General features: G+C 44.3%; 1 protein-coding gene across 2 annotated transcripts in view; it reads right to left on the minus strand.

Annotated features, from left to right (window-relative positions):
* Positions 1 to 25,141, minus strand: part of LOC129704081 (RNA-binding protein 20-like) — a 108,546-nt gene that overhangs the window by 12,532 nt on the left and 70,873 nt on the right. The window contains exon 1 of one of the 2 annotated variants that reach the window (XM_055646965.1): positions 18,396 to 18,859. The exons of the other annotated variant lie outside the window; for it this stretch is intronic. The gene's annotated coding sequence lies outside the window, so the exon portion shown is untranslated. Of the gene's footprint in view, positions 1 to 18,395; positions 18,860 to 25,141 lie in introns of those variants that run through there. 2 annotated transcript variants of the gene reach the window in all.

Below are 25,141 nucleotides of genomic sequence, written 5' to 3' on the forward strand. Positions count from 1 at the left end.
AGAGATTCCAGTAAGCCATCTCTGCAGTGTATTCTGCATATTTGGTATGGCATTCAATTCTATGGCTCCATTAGCATACATAGATTCATAACTCTGCAATACATACTCTGGATCACCATTTTCTTAATGCCACCTTTATATCTCAATGCAAAGTGTTTAATAACTATAATTAATTACTTCAACAAATGCAATTGTGCATTATTCTTGGCACTGTGTTGAAACTATAAATCCCATGGGTACAGTGGTTATTATGGTTGTCCTTTATCTGCCTGCCTCTGTTCCTATGTTGTCGTGGACTTTAGTGATACAATGCGGAAACACCTGGGACCCACCTGCAACCAGCGATCACCCCATACACTAGCACTATCCTACACATTAGGAACAATTTACAATTCTACCTAAGCTAATAAACCTACAAACCTGCACGTATTTGGAATGTGGTTCTTTATTGTCACATATGCACAGCAAAATTCTTTTGCACAACCACAAAATGTAGTTGCCACAAAAAAACACAGACCACAAACAGTCTAAAGTGCAAAGTCCAGTCCATGTATTGGAAGTCCTGGAGGTAATCATGGGTAAGCCTGAGCTAACCGATCTTCTTGGGGGCGCCTCCTGCAGCCAGCCATGAAGGCGCTGGAGGCAATACCCCGGCCCCTCTCATATCATCCTACTCCTCACGTCCGTCATCATCAGCGGCTCCCTCCTCAACTCTCGCGTCTTCAGTGCTCGAAGCTTCCCCGTTTTTGGTCTCAGTGGCCACCCTTGTTCTTGGCGATCCTTGACCATCTTTGTATGGCTCATCCTCGTTCTGGGTGGTCACTTTGGCTGCTGGGCTCAAACTTAATCTCATTTCAGCCCCAAAGGTACACACACATTTTTAGCTGAAGCCAAGATCAGATCAGTCATGATGTGACAGAATGGCTTGAGCATTGAGCATCTCCTCTTCCTTGTGTTCCTTATGTATGCTACTACTGAGACCTATTTGTTTTTCAGTTTAAAGTGCCAGTTGTTAACACAGTAGAGCAAGCGTTTTGTTAGCAATTGGCAGTGAGCCCGTTGTTAACTAATGTTTTGAAATGCATCACTTGTGAAACTAAAGGCTTCACCACACAAGGTCAATCCCAGTTGGTTTGTATGGTGCTCTGTTTATTCTTAATCTTTTTCAAGTGGCCATTTAGCTGGTTAGTAGATTCAAGTGTAAGACTGCTTAAACAGAAAACAATTAAACAAAAATAGATAGTGGTATTATGTTGAAGAGTAAAAGTGCAGTTAATTGTCGAAGCTAAATGAGACGTTAAAATCAATACTTGGTTAAAAATATTCAACTCTAACCATTCAAGGGATTTCTCTGACCTATTCATCTTTGACTTTAGACTTTAGAGATACAGTGTGGAAACAGGCTCTTCAGCCCACTAAGTCTGTGCCAGCCAGCGAACACCCCATACACTAACACTATCCTACATACTAGGGACAATTTACAATTTTACTGAAGCCAATTAACCCACAAACCTGTCCGTCTTTGGAGTGTAGGAGAAAACCGGAACACCAGGAGAAAATCCACACAGTCACAGGGAGAATGTATATACTCCGTACAGACAGCACCTATACTCAGAATTGAACCTGGGTCTCCGGCACTGCAAGGCAGCACCTCCACCGCTGCACTGCTGAGCTTAGGATGTGGATAGGTACGAGCGACTGGGACGTTGTAGCCATGACTGAAACCTGGTTAAGGGAGGGGCAGGACTGGCAGCTCAATGTTGCGGAGTAGAGGAGCTTCAGGAGAGACAAGGGTGAGGAAAAAAGAGGAGGTGGAGTTGCATTGTTGGTTAAGGAGGATAAACAGAAAACAATTAAACAAAAATAGATGGTGGTATTATATTGAAGAATAAAAGTGTAGTTAATTGTACTACAGACACCCAAATAGTCAACGAGAATTAGAAGAGCAAAAGTGCGGGGAGATTGCAGACAAATAAGCTTGTTGTAGTAGGGGATTTCAAATTTCCCAATATAGACTAGGAAGATCATAGCGGAAAGTATTCAGGAGAGTTTTCTTAAACAGTATGTGGAGGCCCACACACGTGAGAGGGCAACGCTGGATCTAGTATTGGGAGAATGGGAAGGGCAAGTTAATGAAGTGTGTGTGGAGGGACCTTTTGGGACCAGTGACCACAGTTCAATTAGGTTTAAGATAGTTATGGATCGGGACGGAGAGGATCCACATGTTAAAATACTCAACCGGGGTAAGACCAACTTTGACAGCATGAGAGAAGCTCAAGTTGACTGGAGCAGGTTATTTGAGGGGAAAGGAACATCGGCCAAGTGGGATGTTTTTAAAAGTGTACTGAAGAGAGCTCAGGATGTGTACGTCCCCGTTAGAGTGAAGGGAAAAGCAGGCAAAAGTAAGGAAGCTTGGCTGATGATGGAAATTGGGATGTTAGTCAAAAACAAGAAGGATGCATGGAACAGGTACAGGCAGCTGGGATCAAATGCAACCATGGAGGAGTTTTGAGAACAAAAGAGCAAACTAAAAAAGAAGATCAGAAGGGCAAAAAGGGGCCAGCAAATAGCTCTGGCGGGTAGCATAAAAGACAATCCCGAAAGATTTTATAAATACATAAGGGGGAAAAGGGCAACTAGAGAGAGAGAGAGAGAGAGAGAGAGAGAGAGAGTGGGACCTCTCAGGAATAAAAACTAACCTCTGTGTGGAGCCACAGGAGATTCGCAAGGTCCTCAATGAGTGTTTCTCCTCTGTATTTACGGAGGAGAAAGACAGTAGGACGAAGGAAATTGGAGCAGTCACTGGAAGTGTCATGAGAGCAGTCAGGGTTACCATGGAGGAAGTACTGCAGGTACTGTCGTGTTTGAAGGTAGACAAATCTCTGGGGCCTGATCAGATATATCTGAGGACATTGCGGGAAACTAGAGAGGAAATTACGGGGGCCTTGGTTGAAATTTATGAATCGTCCTTAAATACAGGAGAGGTGCCAGAGGATTGGAGGGTGGCAAATGTTGTGCCTCTTTTCAATAAGGGCTGCAGAGAAAATGCTGGGAACTATAGGCCAGTGAGCTTAACATCTGTAGTTGGTAAATTACTGGAGAGTAATCTGAGGGATTGGATATATAGGCATTCGGATGGGCAAGGGCCGATTAGGGATAGTCAGCATGGTTTTGTACACAGGAGGTCGTGTCTCACAAATCTGATTGATTTTTTTGAAGACGTGAGCAAAAAGGTTGATGAAGGCAGAGCTGTAGATGTGTACATGGACTTTAGTAAGGTGTTCGACAAGGTGCCGCATGGTAGGCTGCTCCGGAAGGTTAGATCTCATGGGATCCAAGGAGAGATAGCTGAATTGGCTCCATGAAAGGAAGCAGAGGGTGATGGTGGAAGGTTCCTTCTCAGAATGGAGGCCGGTGACTAGTGGTGTGCCACAGGGTTCGGTGCTGGGCCCGTTATTGTTTGTCATCTACATCAATGATTTGGATGAGAACATACAGAGCATGATTAGCAAGTTTCTTGATGATACAAAAGTTAGTGGTTTTGCAGATAGTGAAGATAGTTGTGAACGATTGCAGCAGGATCTGGATCAATTGGCCAGGTGGGCAGAGGAATGGTGATGGAATTTAATACAGAGGTATGAAATGTGGCATTTTGGGACGTCGAACAAGGGCAGGACCTACACAGTAAATGGCAGGCCTCTGGGTAGTGTTGTAGAGCAGAGTGATCGAGGAGTATGTGCATGGTTCCTTGAAAGGTCGAGTTACAGGTAGATAAGGTGGTGAAAAAGGCTTTTGGCAGTTTGGCCTTCATCAGTCAGAGTATTGAGTATAGAAGTTGGGAGGTCATGTTGCAGTTGTATAAGACGTTGGTGAGACCGCATTTAGATTATTGTGTTCAGTTCTGGGCACCATATTATAGGAAAGATATTGTCAAGTTTGAAAGGGTTCAGAAAAGATTTACGAGGATGTTGCCGGGACTAGAGTGTATGAGCTATAGGGAGAGGTTGAGTAGGCTGGGTCTCTATTCCAAGGAGCATAGGAGGATGAGGGGAGATCTTATAGAGGTATACAAAATCGTGAGAGGAATAGATCGGGAGATGCACAGAGTCTCTTGCCCAGAGTAGGGGAATTGAGGACCAGAGGACATAGGTTCAAGGTGAAGGGGAAAAGATTTAATAGGAATCCGAGGGGTAACTTTTTCACACAGATGTATGGAACATAGGAGGTAGTTGAGGCTGGGACTATCCCAATGTTTAAGAAACAGTTGGACAGGTACATGAATAGGACAGGTTTGGAGGGTTATCATGATCTATTACCCCAATTGTATAGCCGTTGTTCAATGTCTTTGCCCTCAAGGAGTTAAATCAATCTAGTTGCATGATTTGAATTGAACGGAAATGTTCACAGTTAGTTATGGTTAAAAGATTGTCAGCCAACTGTGTTTTTGAGTATTCACAGTTATATGTTCAATTGAGACCAATGGCTTTGCAAAGTTTGAATGACTTCTTAGTTTCTTCCTGACGAGTACCAATACTCCCCTAGCTTTCCTTTCTGAATCCACCTCCTTTCAGCCTTCACAAAATTATTCCTGGGGTAGAACTGCTGCCTCACAGCTCCAGAGACCCAGGTTCAATCCTGACCTCAGGTGCTGTCTGTGTGGAGTTTGCGCATTCTCCCTGTGATTGCATGGATATCCTCCGTGTGCTCCAGTTTCCACGTACATCCCTTGGACATGCGGGTTTGTAGGTTAATTGGCCTCTGTAAATTGCCCCTAGCATGTAGGGAGTGGATAAGAGAGGTAACATGGAACTAATGTGATCAGGTGATCGATGGTCAGCATGGACTCGGTGGGCCAAAGGGCCTGTTTCCATATCTTTTTATCAATCAATTCCCAACATCAGTTTTTCATTGCACCCATCTACATCCAGAAGGTTAGGACAATACTGATGTTTCACCTAATACCCAAAGACAATTGTGTAGAAAGTAACTGCAGAAGCTGGTATATACCGAAGATAGACACAAAGTGTCTGAAGAAGGGTTCGACCCAAAACGTCACCGATCCTTTTTCGCCAGAGACGATGCCTGACCCGCTCAGTTACTCCAGCACTTTGAGTCGACCCAAAGGCAATTAATTGACCTTGTATCAAGTGCGTACAAATTGGCTGCACATCTTCTACATCTCAGCAATCACAACACTGTAAAAGCAATACAGTGTCTATGTACTCTTGTGAATAGGTTCATCTTTGTTAATTTCATCATCCAAATACCCAACGTCTCAATAGTATAATGGAATGCTCAGTATCTGATCAATCCAATGCTCAGAAACCAACGTTTTCCATTAAGATAATTAGTTTGGACTTCCCTGTGGAAAATAAGTCAATAATGATATGTGATTGTGAAGATAGGTATTTAAGTAGTAGATTCATTTACATCTGAATTGGATGGACACAATGGACTGAGATGATCACGAGTTTACAGGATCTGTGGGACAAACAGTGTCATAATTTTTATGTCAATTCTATGTCATTCTATCTGTGTCCATACTCCAAAGTCTGCTTGTTGCATTGCATATGAACAACAGTTGCCTCCTTTATTTAACCATTGACATTTACAAAACACATAAGCTATGAAACTTGACCTTGTGTGCTTTCTGTAAGAGCTCATCGTGTTGGCAATGCTGGGGAATGTCAATTATGCTGCATCCATTATTACTGTCTATTAATCAGGACAAGAAGCTAACAAATGAACCAGTTTGCTTCTTTGCCTTTCTATCCTCCTCCTGTTTCCGATATCCCAGCATGTTCAGCAGCGTTATCATGAACAGTGACAGATCAAGGAATATACTAGGCTTTATTCCCTTTATCCTGTTCTGTGCATTGTGGACAGCTAGATTGTAACCATGCATGGTCGTTCCGCTGACTAGATAGCATGCAACTAAAAAGCTTTTCACTGCACCTTGATACACGTGACAATAAACCAAGCTAAACTAAAACAAAACTAAAATTAAATGATAAGCGTTAAATCTGAAATAAAAACAGAGAGTGCAGAGAATTCTCAACATGCCAGGCAGCATCTGTGGCGAGAGAAACAGAGTTAATGTTTCAAGTGGCACAGTGGCGCAGCAGTAGAGTTGCTGCCTTACAGCTCCATCGACCCAGGTTCGATCCTGACTACGGGTGCTGTCTGTACTGAGTTTGTTCGTTCTCCCTGTGACCATGTGGGTTTTCTCTGGGATGATTTCAGATACAGCCCATTGAAACACAGCTTCCACCCACCTGTATATGTGAATGGAGGCCTTGGAATTTAGTTCAGTTTATTATTATCACACGTACTGAGAGGCACAGTGAAAAGCTTTTTTGTGTCCACTGTCCAGTCAGCAGAAAGACTACATGATTACAATCAAACTGTCCACAGTGCACAGATACAGGATAATGTTAGTGCAAAATAAAATCCAGTAACGTCCGATTAAAAATAGTTTGAAGGTCTACAATTAGGTAAATGGGAGGTCAGGACTGCTCTCTAGATGGTGAGAGGATGCTTCAATTGCCTGATCACAGCTGATAAGGAATTACCCCTGACCCCTGGAGAATTTCACCTCTCCCGCCATGTAGATGTGCTTTGATACTGTCCTTTTGGTGTTGAAATGTGACTCACTCTCAAGGTTTCACCTGCCGCAAGAAATCTGGGGCTTTAACTGACAGAACACAGTGCTGACACACAGGGAGGAAGGCACCTGCCACTCACGGCCAACACTGGCAGGAGCTGACACTGAGAAAAATCTCAGCAATTTAAGACCCTCCGCGTCAAGGTCCCTCTGACAGTTTAAGCCAGTGGAAGTCTTGAGTTTCAGAATTCGCAGGAAAAAAAATTAGGACACATGCCACACTTTCTTCAACTCGTCATCACTGTCATCGCGCACACATACACACACATGGTCATTATGCGTGTACACAGACACACACGCATCCACTATGTACACACATCCATTCTGTATACACACACCTTCATTATGTACATGCAAACACACGCACGTGTTCATTATGAACACTCACGCTCTGCATCTCCTTTTGCTGTTGTGGTGTTTCTGAGTACAATGTGAATGATCATCAACCCACATTATTATGTTGGAGTAACTCAGCGGGACAGACAGTATCTCTGGAGAGAAGGAATGGCTGAAGTTTTGAGTCGAGACCTTTCTTCAGACTGGTGTCAGGGGAATGGGTGGTACAGAGATAAAATATAGTCGGAAACAGTAAGACTGGTGGGAGAACTAGGAAGGGGGAGGGGATGGAGAGAGCGGGAAACCAAAGGCTACTTGAAGTTAGAGAAGTCAATGTACATACTGGAGGATCATCACAATGTTCATACTGTAAACTACCCAAGCAAAATATGAGGTGCTGTTCCTCCAATTTGCACTGGGCCTCAGTCTGACAATGGAGGAGGCCCAAGACAGAAAGGTCAGATTGGGAATGGGAGGGGGAGTTAAAGTGCTGAGCAACCGGGAGGTCGGGTAAGTTTATGCGGACTGAGCGGAGGTGTTCTGCGAAACGATTGCCAAGCCTGCCCTTGGTCTCGCCGATATACAGGAGTCGACACCTGGAATAGCAGATACAGTAGATCAGGTTTGAGGAGGTGCAAGTGAACCTCTGCTTTACCTGAATAGACTGTAGAAGTCCTTTAACCGAGTCGTGGAGGGACGTAAAGGGACAGATGTTGCATCTCCTGCGGTTGCAGGGGAAAGTACCTGGGGAGGGGGTGGTTTGGGTGGGAAAGGACAAGTTGACCAGAGAGTTGCGGACGGTCTCTGCAGGAAGTAGAAATGGGGGGAGATGGGAAGACGTGGCCAGTAGTAGGATCCCGTTGGAGGTGGCGAAAATGTCGGAGGATTATGTGCTGTATGCGATGGCTGATGGGGTGGAAGGTGAGGACAAGGGGGACCCTGTCCTTGTTACGAATGGGATGAGGGGCAGCATGAGCGGAGCAGCGGGGTATCAAGGAGACCCTAGTGAGGGCCTCATCTATAATGGAAGAGGGGAACCCCCATTCCCTAAAGAATGAGGACCATTATAGATGAGGCTCTCACTAGGGTCTCCTTGATACCCCACAGCTCCGCTCATGCTCCGCCTCCCCCCATTTGTAACAAGGACCCCATTCCACCCCATCAGCCGTCGCATATAGCATATAATCCTGACATTTTCACCACCTCCAACGGGATCCCACTACTGGCCACATCTTCCCACCCCCACCCCTTTCTGCTTTCCGCAGAGACCATTGCATGCGCAACTCCCTGGTCAATTCCTCCCTTCCCACCCCCTCCCCAGGTATTTTCCCCTGCAACTGCAGGAGATGCAACACCTGTCCCTTTGCCCCCCCCCCCCCCCCCCCCCCTCCTCGACTCCGTCCAAGGACCCCAACAGTCTTTTCAGGTGAGCAGAGGTTCACTGGCACCACCTCCAACCTCATCTACTGAATCCACTGTTCAAGGTGTCAACTCCTGTATATCGGCGAGACCAAGGGCAGGCTCAGCGATCATTTTGCTGAACACCTCCACTCAGTCCGCCTAAACCTACCTGATCTCCTGGTTGCTCAGCACTTCAACTACCCCTCCCATTCCCAATCTGACCTTTCTGCCCTGGTCCTCCTCCATTGTGAGGAGTGAGGCCCAGCACAAATTGGAGGAACAGCACCTCATGTTTTGCTTGGGTAGTTTACACCCCAGCGGTATGAACATTGATTTCACTAACTTTAAGTAACCCTTGCTTTCCCTCTCTCTCCATCCCCTCCCCCTTCCCAGTTCTCCCACAAGTCTTACTGTCTCTAACTACATTTTATCTTTGTACTGCCCATTCCCGGCATCAGTCTGAAGAAGGTTCTCGGCCCAAAACGTCACCCATTCCTACTCTCCAGAGATGCTGCCTGTCCCGCTGAGTTACTCCAGCATTTTGTGTCTACCTTCGATTTAAAGCATCATCTGCAGTTCCTTCCTACACAACCCATGTCAATATAGTTCATAGAAGAGTACAGGAATAGGCCCTTCAACCCACAATATTTGTGGTAAACATGATGCCAAGACCATCTCTTATCTACCTGCACATAATCCATATCCTTCCATTCCCTGCATATCCATTTGCCTATCCAGAAGTCTCTTCAATGCCACCATCTGCCACAACCACCACCCCCGGTAACAATCTCTAGGCGCTTGGGGAAGCAGCCAACATGATCAAGGACAACTCACACCCCAGTCATTTTCTCTTCTCTTCCATTGGGCAGAAGATACAAAAGCTTGAAAGCGTTTACCACAGAGATTCAAGAACAGCTTCTTCTACACTATTAGCAGACTTTTACATGGACCTCGCGAATGCTATACTGCAATCCCGATCTACCTTTTGCACTTTTTTAATCTGCACTTTCTCTGTAAGGACAGATGAGCTCCTAGCGAACCAAAGGCCATCCACACTTCAGTACATGTTGCGATCACAGTCACAGGTACCTGGCATTGTAAGGTACCGTGCCCGCTGATGTTTTCAACAATGATGATGATGATGATTCTCTGTAGCCGTAAAACCATATTCTCCACTCTGATTTCTTTCTTTTTTACATGACTTGTATGGTATGAAGAAGGGTCCCGACCCGAAGCTTCACCCATCCATGTTTTCCAGAGATGCTACCAGACTTGCTGAGCCACTCCAGCACATTATGTATTTTTTTTGTAAACCAGCATCTGTAGTTCTTTTGTGTTTAAGAAGGAACTGCAGATGCTGGAAAATCGAAGGTACACAAAAAAGCTGGAGAAACTCAGCGGGTGCGGCAGCATCTATGGAGTGAAGGAAAAAGGCAACGTTTCGGCCCGAAACGTTGCCTTTTTCCTTCGCTCCATAGATGCTGCTGCACCCGCGGAGTTTCTCCAGCTTTTTTGTGTACCTTCTGTAGTTCTTTTATCTGGTATGTTCAACTGGGATAGCCCCAAAATGATGTTTTTGACTGTTCTAGGTACCAATATGAATACCGTGCCAAATATAACAATTATTAGGATTTGTTATTTAAGATCACAGGATTGTGTTCCCACAACTGTAGTTTAGTTTAGAGATACAGCGTGGAAACAGGCCATTTGACCCATCAATTCCGCACCGACTATTGATCATCTGTATACTAGTTCTGCCATACTCACGAGGGAAATCTACAGCAGTCAATTAACTTAAAAACCTGCAAGTCTTTGGAACATGGGAGGTAACCGGAGCACCTGGAGAAAACCCACGTGGTCACAGGAAGAGCGCGCAAACACCGTAAAGACATCACCAATTCTTAGGATCAAACCCAGATTTCTGGCACCGTAAGACAGCAACTCTGCTGCTGCACCATTGCGGTGCCCAGCTCCCTGCCATGGATGCCCTCCACTGAAAACGGTGTCTGAGACGGGCCGGGAAGATCATCAAAGACCCCTCCCACCCTAACCATGGACTGTTTGCCCTCCTCCCATCAGGGAGGCGGTACAGGAGCCTCAGGTCTCGTACTAGTAGGATGAGGAACAGCTTCTACAACAACACTATCACATTGCTGAACTCGGAGTCCCGCCGATAGATTTCTCCAGTCTCTCCGTCCACATTGTTTGCTTATTCTGTATTTTTATTTCTATATTGCACTATTACTACGGACTGACGCTAAACTGCATTTCGTTGTACCCATACTTGTATCTGTGCAATGACAATAAAGTTGAATTGAATTGAATTGAATTGAATTGTGCTGCCATACATTCTAAACAAAGCTTTAGAAGGGGAGCTTTGGATAATGGTGTTAACACATGCCTGTTGTTAACACATGTTGTTCAGTTCTGTAAAGGCTCTTGTGACCACAGTAGGTTACTGCATTGAACTCAAGGTTCAACGAATCAGAATCCTATCCTGGAGCAAAAAAACAAACTCCTGGAAGAACTTAGTTGGTAAAGCTGCATCTGTGGAGGAAAAGGGATGGACAACTTTTCAGGTCAATACCCTGCATCAGGACTAACAGTAAAAGGAAGATAGCCTGATTCAGTCGTTCTGCCAATGTGTCCCTGAGAATCCTTGTGTTACAATATATCACGTTATAAAGACAATCATGTTAATGAGGGAATTGGGGGCTGGAGAGTTTTAGACTCGCAAAACAAATTTATTTTTCCTACAGAATTTTCCAAAATATTGGTCAGTTTATTATTGTTAATGTAAGCTAAAAATACTCAAGGCAGTATATTGCAGTTTAACAGAGTATTGTTGCACGGGGGTCAAGAAAAGCTATTGCTTGTCAATTTCACTGGCCAGTCGCAGCTGTGTTCTTAAGAGACTGATTACTGCATGAAGATTACATGGAAACTGTTTTTTCCCTTTACTGTTTAAATCCAAGATGACTTTTTTTCTCTGCTTGTCAATTTCCAAAATAATTTAAAAGTAATTCTCTAGTACCTGATCAAAATCATGTTAGAATCAATTTGGCTTGCATAAAACAATACATAATATAATGTTCATGTTTGAAAGTTAATATAATACACGTCCCTAATTCATTACTTGCATTATTTCCAAATCATGCTCTGGAAACACATGTTATTGTAGGCTCAGCACTTCAACTCTCTCCCATTCCCAGTCTGACCTTTCTGTCCTGGGCCTCCTCCATTGTCAGAGTGTGACCCAGTGCAAATTGGAGGAACTAGCACCTCATATTTTGCTTGGATAGTTTACACCCCAGTGGTATGAACATTGACTTCTCTAAATTCAGATAGCCCTTGCTTTCTTTCTCCATCCTGTCCCGTTCCCAGTTCTCCCATTAGTCCTACTGTCACCACCTACATTCTATCTTTGTCTAGCCCCTTCCCCTGACATCAGTCTGAAGAAGGGTCTCGACCCGAAACGTTACCCATTCCTTCTCTCCAGAGATGCTGCCTAACCCGCTGAGTAACTCCAGTATTTTGTGTCTACCTGCGATTTAAACCAGTATCTGCAGTTCTTTCCTACACATACAGACAGCACGCTTAGTTACGATCGAACCCAAGGCTATGGTACTATAAGGCAACAACTCTACCACTGTTCCATTGTTATAGTATTTAACTACAACATGATTTTGGAAAGCAAAGAATAATATTCTGATATTTAAGTTATCTCTGCCATATTATGCTGAATTTTGCGGATCATATCTGGAAAATAGTTGAAATAGTAGGAGGACCTAAAATTCTGGAGTGGTGCACATATCTGTGTTGCTTCTTGCTGGATATTCCTTATCTGAGAGAGGTCCATTTACACTGGCATTTGTTAAGTTTAGATTCCAACAGACTGACACATCAGATACCAGCCTTCAGTGCTTCAAGAGTGTGAGATATGAATCCTCTTCTCAATGCCAGAACCGTCAACACAGTTTATTGTGGTGTCATGATAAGTGTGCTGCATTTAGCAATGCAAAAGCGAGAAGATGTTTTACAGTTTCCAGTTCTCTAGAACTGGCACTAAAGTTGATGTTTCCACTGTGTACGCTATTGCTGAAGAAAGACACAGCGCCTGAGTCAATCACAGCATTTCAGTACATATGTTCTAGGGGTGGAATGTGGCCATTCGGCCCCTCAGGTCTACGCCATTCAATCACGGTTGATTTATCTTTCCCTCTCATCCCCATTCTCCTGCCGTCTCCCCATAACACCTGACAGCCTTACTAATCATGAATCTAGGGGCAGAAATCGCTATTAAAACATGGGGGGAGGGGGGACACAATTTCTTGGTGGCCACGTGCACACGCATACACAATACACACACGCGCGCACGAGGACAGTAACATCGGGAGCTGATCTGGTTGGTGACCGACTCCGAACTCCAGCAATAGCAGCTTCCTCAGTCCTGAATCGTGGGCTTCAATCGACCCGTTCGCGGGGCCTTTCATCGCCTGGCGCGGCTTAAAACCGGCCGCGGGATCTGCCATCGCCTGGCGCCTGCCTCGACGCAGCAGATCGATTGAAAGCCGCACCGGGTGACTAAAAGCCCCGCGCTTGGGCCAATTGAAGCTCTGCTCTATGATCTTTGCGCCACCAGGAAGTCTCCCTTCTTCTTCTTCTTCTTTGGAGTTTTACGGCAGCCGGCATCCACAATGTTGCATTGCTGCCACCTTCTGGCTTCACTCCACAGTCCTCATGTCTTTACTTTATATCCTTTTTATAAGGCCAGAGGCCCTCAAGAAATTAAACAACAAATTTACTCCTTTTCCTTCCCCTCCATACTCTAGAATGTTCTTTTCTGATATATCTGTCATTCCAATTTTCTTCATTTCATTGATCAAAACTCTTCTTTCTGTTGCATATCTTCTACATGCAACTAGAGCATGCTGAACTGTTTCCGGCTGATGGCATTCCTCACACATCCCAGTAGGGTGTTTTCCCAACATTTTTAATGTGCTGTTCAGGTGGGTGTGTCCTATCCTCAATCTTGCTAATACTACCTGTTCTCTCCTGTTCCCCCCTCTTCTTGCTGTAATGCCCACTCTGTTTTGTAGCGAATAGAGGTGTCTCCCCTTTGTCTCCTGTTCCCAGTATTGTTGCCATTCCTGATTTATTTTCTTCCACACAATGTGTCTTCCTTCAGATTTGGATAATTGTAGGTTTACCTCTATGTTCTCTTTTTTAACGGCCTCTTTTGCTAATTTATCCACTTTTTCATTTCCTAGCACACCAATGTGTGCTGGGACCCACAACAAAGTCACGTCACTGCCCTTCCTTGTTACTTGGCTTAATAGTAGTAGAATTTCATACACTAGGTCAGGCCGCCTATGGGACGCACCAGACCCAATACTCTGGATTGCAGACAATGAGTCGCTACAAATTAATATTTTGCATGGTTGCACCTGTTCTATCCACCGAACTGCCATCAAAATAGCGTACAGTTCCACTGTATATACTGCCAAATAGTTATTTGTTCTTTTGCAAATCTCAACATTCAACCCTTGCACTACCACAGCTGCCCCTGTTGTTTCAGCTACTGGGTCCTTTGATCCATCTGTGAAGATTAAGAGGTGTTCCCTGTATCTATTATATATATGGTTATGGTATTCTGTTTTTAGGTCCGAATTTTCCTCCCTCCTTTTTGCCTCCCATATCTCCAGATCAACTTTTGGGATGTTCAGTAACCATATTGGGACAGATGGCAGGAAGTCTCCCTCCTCCAATCACTGCGCTCTATCCTGTCCCACCTCCCTACTTCCGCCTCTGACGACACTTCCCTCCTCCAATCATCCTCCAATCATCGTGCTGAATCATCCTGTCCTTCCCCCCCCCCCCCCCATTGCCTGCTGACCAACGTCTCTCTCGTCCAATCGGCGCACTCGATCATTAGTCCCCCTCCCCCCTTCTTGCGGAAAATGGAGATTTTTAATAGATTTTTTTTCAACAAATTTAAAAATCCCGATTACATAACATGGGGGGTAGTGCGCCCCCCTGCCCCCCCCCCCCCACCGATTTCTGCCCATGCACGGATCTGTCAATCTCCACATTAAAAATATCCATTGATGGCCTCCACGGCCGTCTGTGGCAATGAATTCCACAGATTCACCACCATATGACTAAATAAATTCCTCCTCATCTCCTCATCTAAAGGTACGTCCATTTATTCTGAGGCTCTGTTCCTTGACTCTCCCACTAGTGGAAACATTCTCTCCACATTCACTCGATACAAGCCTTTCAATATTCGTCAGGCAGCATCTCTGGAGAAAAGGGATACGTGGCGTTTCCAGTCGGAACCCTTCTTCAGACTGATTGAAACATGCGGGTTGGCAAGTGGGGTATCTGTGATGCAAGAAAAGGATGTTTCCACTATCTGGGTTGTCCAAAATCACAGGTCCTGTCTCAGTATCAAGGGTCAGCCATTCAGGACCGAGAAGGGTAAGGCAGCAACTCCACCGCTGCGCCACCGTGCCGTCGAGAGGGTGGCGAATCTTTGGAATACTACCCCGGAGGGCTGTGGTGACACAGTTGCTCAATGCACTGCACAATGGAGGTATTAAGCAATATGGATTAGTGCATGAAGGTGGTGGGGTAAGGGATTATCTATTATTTATTAAACACGAGTGCTAGCATGATGGGGTGAATGGCCTGCGATATTCATATGTTCAGTTGTCCTCATTAAGCCTACATTAGTAAACAGGGCGAAGGCAATCCAGTTTGCACCCAAGATCCTGTAGCGATCTTTGGTTTACACCTCACAACAACAAAAACTGCAAAACACATTAACATTGAAAATCCATTGGATCAAATCCCATGGCGTCACAGCGATGCTGCTGCCTCACAGCGCTGGAGATCTGGATTCAATCCTAACCTCAGATGCTGTCTATGTTAAATTCGCGCGTTCTCCCTGTGATGGCGTAGGTTTCATCCGGGTGCGTTGGTTTACCTTCCCCACTTCTGAAAGACATGCAGAATTGTAGATTAATTGACCTCTGTAAATTTGCCTATCTAGAATCAGGCTGACTGGCTGCTCCTGGAACATTGTGGCCCAACCTGAGAGCGGAGAGAGAGAGGGGGGAGGGGGGCAGAGCAGTGGCACCAGAGCTCAATCCGGACTGCGGGTGCTGTCGATACGGAGTTTGTACAATCTCCCTGTGACCGCGTGGATTTTATCCCACGCTCAAAGACGTACAAGATCAAGATTCAATTTAATTGTCACGTGTACCAATTAAGGTACAGTGAAATTTGAGTTAGTAGGTTAATTGGGTAGGTTGGTTGGCTTCGGGAAATGGTAAAAGTGTCCCTAGGGTGTGTAGGTTAGTGTACGGGTTGATTGCTGGTCGGTACCCACTTGGTGGGCTGAAGGACCTGTTTCCGCGCTGCATGATATGAAAGAGCAGAAGAAAACATTCTCAAAAACTCACCGACACGCAAACACATGCAAAGCACCACACCTTGATATAGAAGTAGGAGTCAGCTGGGAGACTAGCAGAGATATGACGCAATGTACCCTGGAGAGAAAGGAGTCTCAAAGGTTCGAATATCACCATCAGGGCTAACACTTGAGCTTGTTTGGGATTACCACTCTGCATGAAATCTAATATTGGAAATATACACGTTAGTCTGTGTAAAAAGTAATGCGTTAAACAATACTGAAATAAACAGACACGGAGTTTAATCTGCAAGCTTGCTTTCTGGATCATTCGATCCAAAGGGGAATCAGCAGAGGTTTGGTAATGAGACTTGGCTGATGATAAATTACAGGATCCGAAATTTGAGTTTTGTGCCAGGAGTGTGAAGGTGGTAGAGGATGTTGACAGTGGTTCATTTTACAAACATAACCATGCCATTGATCTAATAATATTCAATTAACACCTCGCGGCTTCGAAATTCCACTGTACCCACGTGGATTTATGGCGTCAAGACATCGGGCAAGAGTTATTCCTGAAAGGCACTGTGCAAATTTGGGCATTAACATGTCACCCGGCGTCAAAGAAAGTGGGCTCCGGATGGGCTGGTGTGGATTAAGGCGGGGAATGGGGGGAGTCTAGTGTTCAATCAGGCTAGAGACTTGGGTGAGCATTCGGCTGCATGGTTGAATGGGCAACGGGGTGAAACAAATGGACTAATCTCAGCCTTATCTATGCCTCTCGTAATTTTATACACTTCTATCAGGTCTCCCCTTAACCTCCGGCTTTCCAGATAAAACAATCCAAATCTGCCCACCATCTCGTTGTAACTGGTACCCGTTGTAACTGGTACTGGTAACTAGTACTGAGGTAGCACGGATATGACAATGAATCTGTGACTTAATCTGCTGCCCTGGGCGAATGCGAAGACTCACAGCGCCAGAGCGTCGGGTTCGATCGGGTGCTGCCTGTGTGGAGTCTGCACCTTCTCCCTGTGACCGCATGGGTTTCTTCCCATATCCCAAGTGGGTGAGGGTTTGTTGGGTAATAGGCTTCTGTGAATTGCCCCGAGTGTGTAGGGAGTGGGGGAGTAAATCACATACAACTCGTGTGAACGGGCGATCAATGGTCGGCGTGGAATCCATGGGCTGAAGGGCGTGTTTCCGTGCTCGATTTCTAAACCAAAAACTCCGGTGCATTTTGTAGAAACCAAGGATCTGCAGATGCTGGTTTACCAAGGAAAGACACAAAGTGCTGGAGTAGCTCAGCAGGCAAGGCAACATCTCTGGAGAACATGGATGGGTAAAGTTTCGGGTCGGGATCCCTCCTCAAACTGTATTTGCTATGTTTCCCAGACGAAAATAGGGACCCTGCTTCTAAAGAACGCTACTGGGGCATTCAGGGACTGTGGGAGTTTGGTAGAAACACCAGTCTTGTGTTCACACTGAGAGCGCAGTCTAGGAATGTGGCCGCATTCCTTCACGTATTGAAGACCCGTCTGAAGAAGTTTCAAGCCCGAAACGTTGCCTATTTCCTTCGCTCCATAGATGCTGCTGCACCTGCTGAGTTTCTCCAGCATTTTTGTGTACCTTTGAAGACCCATCTGCGCTGTAACCCACTGGTACTGTTCTTAAAGGGTCTTGATATCTCCCACTAACATAAATATCTGGTCGTTATCACGTTTCTCTTTATGAGAGATACCTGGGAGCCGATTGGCCGCCGGTTTCCTTCCGGTGAAATAGCAGTCTCAAGAAAGTCACAAAATGCTGGAGTAACTCAGCGGGTCAGGGTCAGGTAGCATCTCTGGAGAGAAGGAATGGGTGACGTTTCGGGTCGAGACCCAGCATCTGTAGTTCCTTCCAACACAGCCTCAAGAAAGTATTCAATTTGTTTTAAAAACATTGGGAAAGCTGCAATACCAATATGAAAACTTTCATTTACTCTTGGGGTTAAACAGTTGAATGTGTAAATTCCTCCTGTCAAGCGTTGCCCCGTTGGAAACTCTTTGCATTTGATTAACATTAATAATTGATCCATACCGGCGAGACTAGAGCCACACTTGTTTACATAATGATCTGCACCGAACCTGCTCAGAGTTGCAAGTTGTGTGTTTCCTTCAACATTACCCCACGTGAAAATTTAACACAATGTAAACGAAGTTATGAGAAGTTATTTAAAAAATAGCAGAATCTTAAAGCTCGTCTTCAATCCGATCAATAACGAGGTAATAAATTATATTTTTCAAAGCAAATAAACGAAGGTTCTCAGATACTAGTTCCTACCCGCTGAAAGTCGACAAATTAAACCCCCCTCGACAACTTTAAAGGGAGTTTACTGAGCAGTCTCAATATCAATTTTCTCACAAATCGGCCCAATCCGATCCGCCTTAAAAAGCTGCTTCGATTTAGCATAGAGTGAAAATTACAAACTGGATGGCATGTTATAAAGCCAGTTAGCAATAAGTCTGTCGTTGGGAAGTAACCAAAGAGGCGTTTTACGCGAAAAGGACGCTCTTCCATTCAATGCAAGATAGATAGTCTTACCGTGTTGGTGTGTAACGGACAAGATATATCACCTTTGCTGACTGGGTTCAAGGTTTAGATCCATTCGAATTTTGCAATGCGCCCACATCCTATCCTGTCCAACCCAACGCCCCACCCGCAGCCTCAATCAATTTGGGACTCGCGGCAATAAATCAGAAGCAGAAGACTTGGAGATCCTCACACACGCTGTTGCATTTGCCAATGCAAAACACTTCACTGACCGGCGAGGGGGTGACAGGAAACGGGAGCGGCGGGGACACGATTTAAAACCGATCACATGTCAGCAGGAATCCGAAGCGATGCTTGCAGCATTACACAGCCTGCACTTATATGTCATGTAAGTGCCAGCTGAATGCTTTCGCCTTCTGTCCGCAGCATTCCCCTGGCGGCATAAGGTCAGAGCCAGGCATAACACTAGCCATCCCACCTCATAAACTGCATCTCACGTTTGTCCTCCGTCCTTGTGCATTGGAGTGAATGGGATTCTTCCCCAACTGTTCATAATTCAAAGGAGGAGAATTAGGCCATTCGGCCAATCGAGTCTGCTCCATCATTCAATCATGGCTGATCCATAATTCCCTCTCAACCCTATTCTCCTGCCTTCTCCCTGTAGCCCATGAGACCTTTACTAGACAAGAATCCAAATCATTGATATACAACGTGAAGAGTAGCAGACCCAACATCGACCCCTGTGGAATATTACTAGTCATGGGTAGCCAACCAGAAAAGGCCTCCTTTATTCCCACTCTTTGCCTTCTCAATCAATCAATCAATCATTCAATCAATCAATCAATCAATCAAGTTTTATTCGTCTTGAAATGAAATAAATTTGCCAGCAGCGGTACAATAAGAAAGAATACACAATAAAACATTTAACACAAATATCCACCACACCATTCATCACTGTGATGGAAGGCACAAAGTTTGGTCAGTCCTCCTCCGGTTTCCCCCATGGTCGGGACCTCAACCCTCCGCAGTCGCCGCTACAGGCATCCAGATGTACAGACAGGGTGAGTCCAGGTAAGTCCTGATTCGATGTCCCCCACCGGAGACCCAGCTTCAAGATGGTGTAGGCCGCAGGCCGGCGGTCGAAGATTTAAAGTCCTCGCCGCAGCCAGAAGCACCGCAGACCACAGGGCCGGCGGTCAGAGCTCCTCTCCAGGGATCCCCGGCGAGGGACCCCGCTCCGGATGGTAAGTGATGCGCCCGCGGTTAGAAGTAGGCCGCATGCCGGAGGTCTTCTCCGCCGATGGTCCCCAACGAGGGATCCCAGGCTGTGGACGCTGCATCAGCTGGAGCTCCGCAGACCGCCGCTTCAGGCTGCTGCGGGCCAGCGAATGGAGCGCTTCCCTCCGACAACCCCCGGCAAGGGCTCGCCCGCTCCGCGACGATAGTCTGCGTTGCGCCCGCACCCAAAGCCGGGAAAGGCTGCACCCATCCTCAATGTTAGGCCACGAGGGAGGCGACATGGAAAAAGACGCCTCTCCGTGGAAGAGGCGATCAAAACGGTTTCCCCCTTACCCCCTACACCACCCCCCACACAAGACACACCGATAAACATTAAAAACTTACATTGGGACATACTAAAAAAACAAAAAAAGTAGAAAAAACGAATACGTTGCTGGCAGGGCTGCCGGCTTGCAGCGCCCCACTGACCAATTTCCGCCTTCTGCCATTCAGCCAACCTTCAATACAGGCTAGTATGTTCCCTCTGATACCATGGGCTCTCATCTTGTTTAGCTGCCTCACGTGTAGCACCTTATCAAAGGCTTTCTGAAAATCCGGGCAAGCAACATCCATAGAATCAAAAAGTAGGAGTAACTCAGTGGGACGGGAGGAATGGGTGATGTTTCAAGTCGAGACCCTTCCAGCATTTGCAGTTCCTTCCTACACAAGCCTCCAATGAGTCTCCATTGTCTATCCTGCTATTTACTTCCTCAATAATTCCAACAGACCGTGCTGTATATTTTTGGGGGAGTAAGAGGCAGGAGTTGAGAAGTATTGGCTACCATTTAATGGGATGGCAAAGCTGGTGAAGGATGGAAGGCTCATGACAGTGCTAACCTCACTCTAAAGTAAAACGTGCCTCATGCAAAAACTCACTGCACCAACAGGAAAACAAAACCCTGATCTCAGGGGCGGTACAGCGGTGCAGCAGGTAGAGCTGTTGCCTCACAGTACCAGAGACACAGGTTCGATCCTGACCTCAGGTGCTGTCTGTGTGGAGTTTGCGCATTCTTCTTGTGGCCCATATGGGGTTGCTCTGGGTGTTCCGGTTTCCGCCCACGTCACAAAGATGTGTGGGTTTGTAGGTTAGTTAACCTTTGTAGATTGCCCCTAGTGTGTAGGGAATGGAGAGAAAGTGGGATAACATAGATCGAATGTGAATGGGTGATCGATGGTCAGTGTGGACTCGGTGAGTTAAAGGGCCTGTTTTGGAATTGGAATTGGCATTAATTTATAAGCCAAGTATGTAAAAAAATAGAAGGAATTTGATTTGCCATACAGTCATACCAAAAAAGCAACAAGACGCACAACTACATAAAATTTAGCATAAACTGTACTGTACATGTCATGCCCTGTTTCAACTTCCCAAAATAAACAACTTCACACTTGTCTGATTCCATTTGTCATTCCTTTGCCCACTTTCCCAGTTGATCCAGACCTTGTTGTAACCTTAGGCAATCTTCTTGATGCCCACCAATCTTTGTGACATCTGCAAACTTACTAATCATGCCATCTACATTCCCATCTAACATGTTAATATATCTGACAAACAACAAGGAACCTAACACCACTGGCCACAGGCCTCCATTCTGAAAAACAATCCCCCGCAGCCACCCTCTGACTCCTTTCAATAAGCCAATGTTGTAACCAAATGGTTAGCTCACTCTGGATCCCATGCTATCTCACCTTCTTGAGCTGTCTACATTTTTGGACCTTGTCAAAAGCCTTGTTGAAGTCCACATAGACAATGACTACTGCCCTGCCTTTGGCTACCTCTTCAAAATACTCAGTCAAAATCAATTTCTCCCACACAAAGCCATCCTGACTATTCCTGATCACTCATTGAGACTGAGTTACTCCAGCACATTGTGTCTTTCTTGTTGCTGAGTTACTCCCGTAATTTCTGTCTTTATTTTATCCCTAATCAGTCCTTGCCTTTATTTATTTATTTATCTATCTATCTATTTATCTATTTATTTATTTGTATATTTACTTATTTATTTATTTATTTATTTAATTTATTCCGAACAAGTAAAGACATAAATAGGAATAAATAACAACAACAAAATCGAAGTAGTCAAACAATTGGACATTCCAGGCAATATTTGCAAAGCAATGAAAAGCATAAAGCAAAATTTAAATGTCCAACACTTTTTCTTTACAAGCTCGAAAAGGAGTGAGAAGAAGAATAACTTAATTAATCTCACCCCTTCTCCCTAAACCCTTCTTCCATATTTAATAATTATTTAATTAATAATAATAATACCCTAGACAATTTTTAGAGATGCATACAGACATATATATACACATCCAACTGATATACACATACAAGTAATATGTATGAAGTGACCAAAAAACATAAATAAATAATAAATAAAAGAATAAATAAACATTAACCCCTGTTTGTCAACCATCCCCTTCATCCCTGTACCTTTTTGAACTGGTTCATGTTTGGACATTGCTTTAACTCCACATTCAAACTGTTCCACAATCCTACTCCACAGACCGAAATACAAACTGTTTTTCTGATCGTGCGGACTCTTTATACCTTGAAATTAAATATTCTTCTTAAATTATAACCCCCCACTCGCTCATTGAATAATTCCAGGTAAGTTTTTATTTTGGCCCTAAACATTATCTGTGCTGTTTTAAATGCAACCAAATCTTCTAATTTTAATAATTTTGACTGTAAGAATAATGGATTAGTGTGACCCAGATACCTGACATTGTGAATAATACGTATTGCTCTTTTTTGCAGAATAGTTAATGAATGTAGCGAACTTTTATAGTTATTGCCCCAGACTTCTGCACAGTAATTTAAATAGGGTAAGATTAGTGAACAGTAGAGAATGCGGAGTGATTTGTGATCCAGAACCTGCTTAACTTTGTCTAATACAGAAATGCTTTTTGACAGTTTGGATTGTACATGTTTAATGTGTGATTTCCAGCTGATTCTATCATCCATTATAACCCCAAGAAATTTATTTTCATGAACTCGTTCAATTTCAACCCCATTTATCTTTATATTTGCTTGTGTAATTGCTCTGCAATTACCAAATAACAATATTTTGGTTTTGCTCAAGTTTAAAGATATTTTGTTCCTGTCAAACCATGTTTTCAGTTTGCCCATTTCTTTTGTTATTTTGTCCAGTAGTTGTTTTAAATTGTCCCCAGAACAAAAAATATTTGTGTCGTCTGCAAACAAGACCAGCCTCAAGGCATTGGACACATTCAAATATCATGATTGATCGTATCAAATGCTTTCTTTATATCAATAAATATCCCAGCTGCATATAGTTTATTGTCATTAGCGTTTGTATCTTCAATTGATTCTATTATTGCAAGTGATGTTGATCTGTTTGATCTGAATCCATATTAACTTTCAGTGATTAATTTATGCTTTTCTACAAATATGCCTAATGTATTGTTAAACATTTTTTCTAGTATTTTGGAGAATTGAGGGAGTAAAGAAACAGGTGAAACAGTTTGTGAAATGATGCTTGTTCCCAGTTTTTTTATATTGGTATGACTTTTGCTATTTTCATTTTGATTGGAAAAGTACCGGTTTGGAAAGATAAATTACAGATGAATGTTAGAGGTTTCCCATTGTAGATAGATCCAGTCTTTCAGAATCTCTTCAAATATCTTTCTCACTACTGATGTTAAGCTCCCCAGCCTGTAGTTCCTTGGTTTGTCTTTGCAACCGTTCTATTAACTAATAGCACAATATTGCACATCCTCCAGTCCTCCAGTACCTTATCCCTGGCTAAGAAAGAGTTTATTTCAGTTTATTGTCACGTGTACCGAGGTACAGTAAAAAAAAAGATTTTGTTGCGTGCTAACCAGTTAGCGCAAAGACAATACATGATTACAAACAAGCCATCCACAGTGTAGGGAATAAAGAGAAGATAAAGGTAGGACAAAGATACAAAAATATCTGCCAAGGCCCCAGAAATTTATCCACTTTCATGCATCTCATGGCTGCCAACACTACTTACTTTGTGATACCGCTATGTTTCAGGATATTCATTACCTTCTCTTCCCTGAGTCCTCCAGAGAGCATCGTCAGAAGTTTAGGTGGAAACTGATGTGCTTTCCAATAACGTTGCTGAGAACAGCATGTGTATGAATAAGAATGAACGAAGGAGACAGTGTTAAAAAGCAGGAAGAAAACTGCACAAATGACAAAGTGCTGAAGCAACTCAGTCAGTGGGTCAGTCTGCATCTCTCTTGAGGACAGGGATAGGCAATGTTTTAGGTCGGGACCTTTCCTCAGACTGATTGCAGTAGCAGGGAGAAAGCTGGGAAGGAGAGGTAGACCAGGGACAAAGCCTGGCTAGTGATACGTGGATGAGTCTTTGGCCACAGCTGGATATACAAGAACAAATCCAACTGAATGACACTGCACCCAACCTCAGATACACAATAGTTGAGTTGAGTTTGAGATTAGTTTATTGCCACGTGTACCGAGGTACAGTGAAATGCTTTTATTGCAATACATGACGGTGCATGATTACATGTGTGATGTAGAATAACGTGAAGCCATTCTGCTAACCTTTCATTGACCTCTTGCCTTTCAACGTAAAGAACCGTAAGAACGAGTCATTATTAAGATGTAGACTCAAGGGAAAGGAAGATGCTGGCTTACAACAAAAGATGCAGTGCTGGAGTAACACGGGGAAATCGAGAAAATTGGCAATTTTCAAAGACTGTGCAAAGACTTTGTACAAATTACATTGTACAAATCTTGCCTCTGCACTAGATTTAACCTGCAAGACACAAAGTGCCGGAGTAACTCAACGTCTCTGGAGGATATGGATAGGTGACATTTCGGGACTGGACCATTCTTCAGTCATTATTAAGGCAAACATTGAAAAACCCATGGAGATTAATGTCTATGATATACGGGCAGCTCTTGTGGCTACAAGGTAATAAATGCTATCACTAATTGAAGGTGAATTACATGAACGATTGGCTTTTATTCTTTACAATAGGCCTCGCAGATAGACTGCTCTTCCTTGTACCGACCGACTTTCTGCTGTACATGAAGTGTTATAACAGAAATCCCCTCTCTGGTTTCAGTGGCACTCTCTGGCAGCTTTGTGGTTTTATTTTGGGAACTCTGTCCACAGTGCTACATTCACAGCAGGCATGTGCTGCAGGAAGATTTACTACCGTACATCTGTTGGCAGCCCTGTGCATAGTGTAGCACTACCTTGGACTGCAATCTCCCCTTATTTAGTCAATGAATCTGTTGTAGAGACAGCAGTCCTTCATGTATTAAAATGTTTAACCAAATGCCCTTGGAACGAATCATTCCATAAATCTGTTCACCACCTTTTGTTTCTCATCAGGAGGCTAGTTTCTTGCCGCAATGTTTCTTTGAGATGAATAAAGGATTTAGCCTATCGTTCCCAGTGGAATACTAAGAGAATGCATCACTATCTGAGGTGCCAGTTTCCTGACGAGACTTTAACCATTTTTCCATCTGCCCACTCAGGTGGGAATAAAGGACACTG

This window comes from Leucoraja erinacea, chromosome 15, assembly GCF_028641065.1.
Source record: "Leucoraja erinacea ecotype New England chromosome 15, Leri_hhj_1, whole genome shotgun sequence".
Lineage (NCBI taxonomy): Eukaryota > Metazoa > Chordata > Chondrichthyes > Rajiformes > Rajidae > Leucoraja > Leucoraja erinaceus.